The sequence below is a fragment of the Mycteria americana genome, chromosome 13 (genome assembly GCF_035582795.1).
Source record: "Mycteria americana isolate JAX WOST 10 ecotype Jacksonville Zoo and Gardens chromosome 13, USCA_MyAme_1.0, whole genome shotgun sequence".
Classification (NCBI taxonomy): domain Eukaryota; kingdom Metazoa; phylum Chordata; class Aves; order Ciconiiformes; family Ciconiidae; genus Mycteria; species Mycteria americana.
The window spans coordinates 14327704-14332585 of record NC_134377.1 but is presented as its reverse complement, the minus strand read 5'-3'; positions in this window follow the sequence as shown (position 1 = coordinate 14332585).

Here is a 4882-nt window from a genome sequence, read left to right as displayed (position 1 = left end):
ATTAGTGATGTGTGTCTGGCAAAGTTATGTTTACAAGGTTCACATTAAGTGACCTGAAATCCAGACTCTGCACCTCTCTTTTATTTTTCACACTTCCAGTACAAAAAAAAAAGGCCAGGAAAGAGAGATGGTATGATAATGTTAGTAGATACAGCTGTTCTTTGGTATTACTACCTCAGACAGATCTCATCTTAGAGGTTTCCAATGGTTACTACTTCAAAATTAAGAGAATCCTGGTTTTTTATTTATTATTTGAATAGGAGTGTTTGCCATTAGACGTGTAAAATATGGCTTGTAATGTTTACTGTAGTTTAATGACTTTGATTACTTAGGCTTCTAAACCTCTTTATCACACCAACATGCAATGATGCCCCAGCTATGCCCTTGGAGGGTCTCTCCCCGTCCCCTTGAGGGAGTGGGCAGGGCTGGGTTTTTGGATGAGCTTCATTGAGCTTCAACACTGAGGAGCAGCCGTGTCATGGGCTGGCTGAGCAAACACTGAGAGAAAGGGAGCTCCTCACTGTGAAACTGTAGTTCAGATCAGTTGAAAGTTTCATTTTGTTTTTTCACCTGTGATCAATGTCTGAGCCTTTATCAAAATGTGGGTTTGAGAAATATGACATTGAGTATGTTTGTTTCTCTAGCCCAAACAGAAAAAGAAAAAAAAAAGAGAGAAAAACCAGGCAAAACTTGCATAAGGAAAATAAGAAAACATACTTTATAGACTTTGAGGATTGCACATCACAGAATAATGAACTGAGAATTCAGTTGTTCTCTCTAAAATTAGGTGTGAAATACAAGAACAAAATTTAAGCAAAGTGATAACCAACAGAATGTTTAACTCTACTATAAGTAAAATCCTACACAATCTTAAATTATGTCAGTTTTCAACCACGTTAATATTCTTAGCTGAATAGGACACAAATTGCAGCAAGTATTTATTTCTGTATTAAAGCTACACCAAGCCGGTCTTACACGTAGACTGTGTTGAAAAATTAGTAACTTGTTCAAGTGATGTACTGGTTGTAAGAGGCAATACCAGGCTGGAAGTAGTAATCTTGCAAGCGTGTCATCAGAAGTTAGCTTTTTTGTCTCCTGACTCGGTTTGAGCTTAATTGTAAAACGAAAGAGCTTTAAATGGGTCTGCCTTTGTATATTAATTGTTAAGTGCATAGAATTAACATGGAGGACACTATGTTTTTTGAAAGGTTTTACTCAGTGATAATGGGTTTTGAGAAAGGTGGCTAAACGTTACAAAAAATGGGATCTGGATAGCTGCTGGGGGTACTGAACAGCTTAATTTCCTGCACAGAATAATACTTTTCATGCATTTTCCATATATAGAGATATCTAGACTATTTAGGTTAAAAAAAGCCAGAAGAAATAGATTAAGTGAAGGGAAATTTCTGTTACAATCATGCTGACTTCTAGGAATGCCTTTTGTTTTAGCAAAATGGCTGTGTATTCAGCAGAACTGTGAATGTCTGGAGGACTGTGAGGCTCTTACACTGAAACACCTAATATCTGTTTGTTTTAACAATACAGATGGACCCTCCTAATCAAAACTAAATTTATTACATGACGCTGAGTATTATCTTGCCAAATCAACCCATGTCCCTGGGCTAGGTTCTCATACTGTTGCTGAAGTGGTATACTATCTTACTGCACAAGAGAGCCCATTGGGACAAGTCAAGGAGTAAGGTGATTACTGGGTGTAAAGCAAGAAGGCTTGGGGCATAAAGAGCTGTGAACTGCCTAGTCTCAGAAGGGAGCTTCAGTTTCTTCCACCGCCATCATACAGTAAGTTTGACTGCATAACAGCTGATTCCCAGTGAAGGGTTTGCAGCGTGGTCAAACGTGCCTTTTGGAATACAGCATCTCAGACGTAGCTGGAGCACAGCTTCCAAGTGAGGCGCATGTTCAGCAGCAAGGGTAACTTCTTCATTAGCTGTGTGATACAATGCTGAGTGAAGGACCAGAAGTTGTGGCTGAGCAGCAGCACTATGTTGCCATCAAGTGGTAAATATGTTGATATCTAGATAGTCAGAGTGATCATGGCTGGCTGGCATCCACTCAATGAAGAAAAAAAATATACGAAAAGAAATTGTCTGCTTTTCATTTTTGTGTTATCCCTATCTCTTTACTGGTGATTGATAAAGTGAGATTGTGTCTTGCTCACTTAGTGTTTGAATGAAAGACCTGAAGAAGAAAATTTTCAAATAATGCACTTATGGTATGACTTTTGAAAGAATTTGAATTATGCTCTTTCCCTCAGAAACAGCTTTAGCAAAAATGACATGAAAAATGTATTTTTTTCTTTACCAGGATGTCAGCCCTTCAACTTCATTGACATTGTCATCCAATAACACTGCTGTGATCACAAAAACAATTACCAGAACACTTCCTCTAAAGCAGAAAATGCATTTTGTCAATGTTAAGGCCCAGCATTTGCAAAATATCAACAAACAATCCAAGAGTATAAAAGATCTGGAGATCCAACTGTTGCAAGTGGAGTGTGAAGAACTAAAAAATCAGCTAGGATGCCTGAGGGTAGGTAAAAATCCAGTTCTGTTCTTAATATCTAACTGTGCTGGTAAACAGTTACATTGAAAATAGTTTATTCGTAGAGGTGTTAAAACCAAGTAGAAAAAAAATGTTCTACTCAGTTTTCATCCAAACAGCTTATTGATATTAAATATTTCATAAATTAGCATGTCTAGAAGAGAGTTTGGGTCTGAATTCACAATACTTCTGGTTTAGTTTCAAGTTAAGACTTTTGCTAAGGATATAAACTTGTACTTTGGATTACTGAGTGGCATTCCTATACTTTTTAATTACTAGCATCAAACTCTTCTCAGCATTGTCTTCGACAAAGTTTGTGCCTACCAGCAGCATCTCTGAGCCCTTTGTTTCAGCAACATATCACGTAAGAGGAACTTCTTCCAGTTCCCAAAGGTTGGAATTGCCCATGTTGTTTGCTACCTCAGCCTAACCTGGCTTGATTAATAGCCAGCGAAAGCATGAAGTATTAGGGTACTTGAAGTGTAGGATGTCACGGTGCTGGTGCTATGAAGAGACATCTTGCTTTTTAGGTGGCAGAGGATTATGAAAGTAAGCACAAAAAATCACATGCATAAATATAGATACGTGGCTACAGCAGATGTTCTTATTTAGCTAGAAATTCAGCTATGACAAATCATATGTTACTATCACCACGTATTTGAGAAAACAGAAATTGAAAATTTCCTGTCGTGCAGGAAGGGCTGATGGGGCAGAAGCCAGGCGACACGGAGGAGTTACTGAAACAATCTCAGAAAGAGCTGTTGTGGCTTCAGAGACAGCTGTCCTTTATCTCCACGGGAGGCTCTGTGTGTGTTTTGGCAGCTAGCAAGGTGAGCTCCTTTATTATTTTTTCGGTCTACCTCACCATACGAAGTGGAATTAGGAAGGGAAGGGTTTATCATCATTTTGGCTTGTTTTATTGAAACAACGCACTGCAAGATTTATTTTTCATACTAAGGGTACTACGAGGAAGATTCTTCTTTTAGGATGTATTTTAAATAATTGTTTCATGTAATTCAGAAAGACCGGAAAGGACATGAAATTCATTATGGCCTGTGAAAGGTTACAGAGTTAAAATGGCATTTCATAGAGCCCTATCATATATGGAAAGAAGTTTTATGTTTTATCTCTTTTTCTAAAGAAAACTGTCTATCAGAAGGTAGGATCATTATATTGGGATTGTTATGTTGGGGGGATTTCTTGGCCTTGCTTACAGAACTGTAACTCCCTTTCTTCTTTCAGCAGCACTGTTGTATATGCATTCCTAGTTACCAGCAGCCCATCAACAGTATAGCTGCGTCCAGCCCTGAACGGGCAAAAATTACTATCAAGCTATGTCATACTTGATGCTTGTATTTGGCCATATAAACTACCAAATTAATAATAAACTGTTTATGTTAACAACATCCTAACAGTAAAATGGGAGTTCTCATCTGCTGTGGCATAACAAGTTGAATATGTCAAGTTTTGATGACTCGAGTTTCTAAATGTTTACTTGAGATAAAGAATGTCTTTTAAAATTTTCATAGCATAAAATTGTCATGTGCTAATAGTTTAAAAAATTATTTGCTATTTTATTTTGAGTGACCTTATTTAATTCATCTATTTTTTCATATTTTTAAAACAAGATTTCCAGAAAATTTGTGATAATTTACATATTTTATACATATATATACCCCCACATACTCATGTACAGATACACATGTTTTAAATCCACCTATGAAAAGGAATGAGAAGAGTTGGTTTGGGTCAGTGTAACGCACTAATAATTCCATTTTACAGTGATCTGACTTATTTTCAAGTATCAAGTTAGCTTAGCAAATTTTTGTTTTGTTTGTACAAATGCACACAAAGCAATAGATATGTTCATCTAGTCTCCAGCCTAGACAAGATAGATTTCCAAAATGTGTCACCTGGAATCTTCTGGTCTCACTTTGTGTCATATGCTGCAGATCTGTATTTGTTGCTGAAGCACAGTATGATAAGTGCTGATATAGTCATAGTCAGAAGGAACGTTTGGATTTGAAGCTTGTATGTAGCTCAACCGAGGAAAAAAAAAAAATCTAAGTTGCCAAAATTAGACTTTTTTTTAAATGAAAACAATTTATGCCACAAACTGGTTATAAAAGTAAGAGTGCACTTGCCTGATGATCAAAGCCATAATCTAATCTGGGAAGGAACATATGAATCTGAGTAGGAACAGCTTTTCTCTCCGAAAATACCAGAGTTTTGTTGTTCTGCTACAGTGGTGAGTAATCTCAGGGAAGGTCATTTGGGGCTAAGATTTGCACTAAAGAGTGGTCTTGGATACCTTATTTTC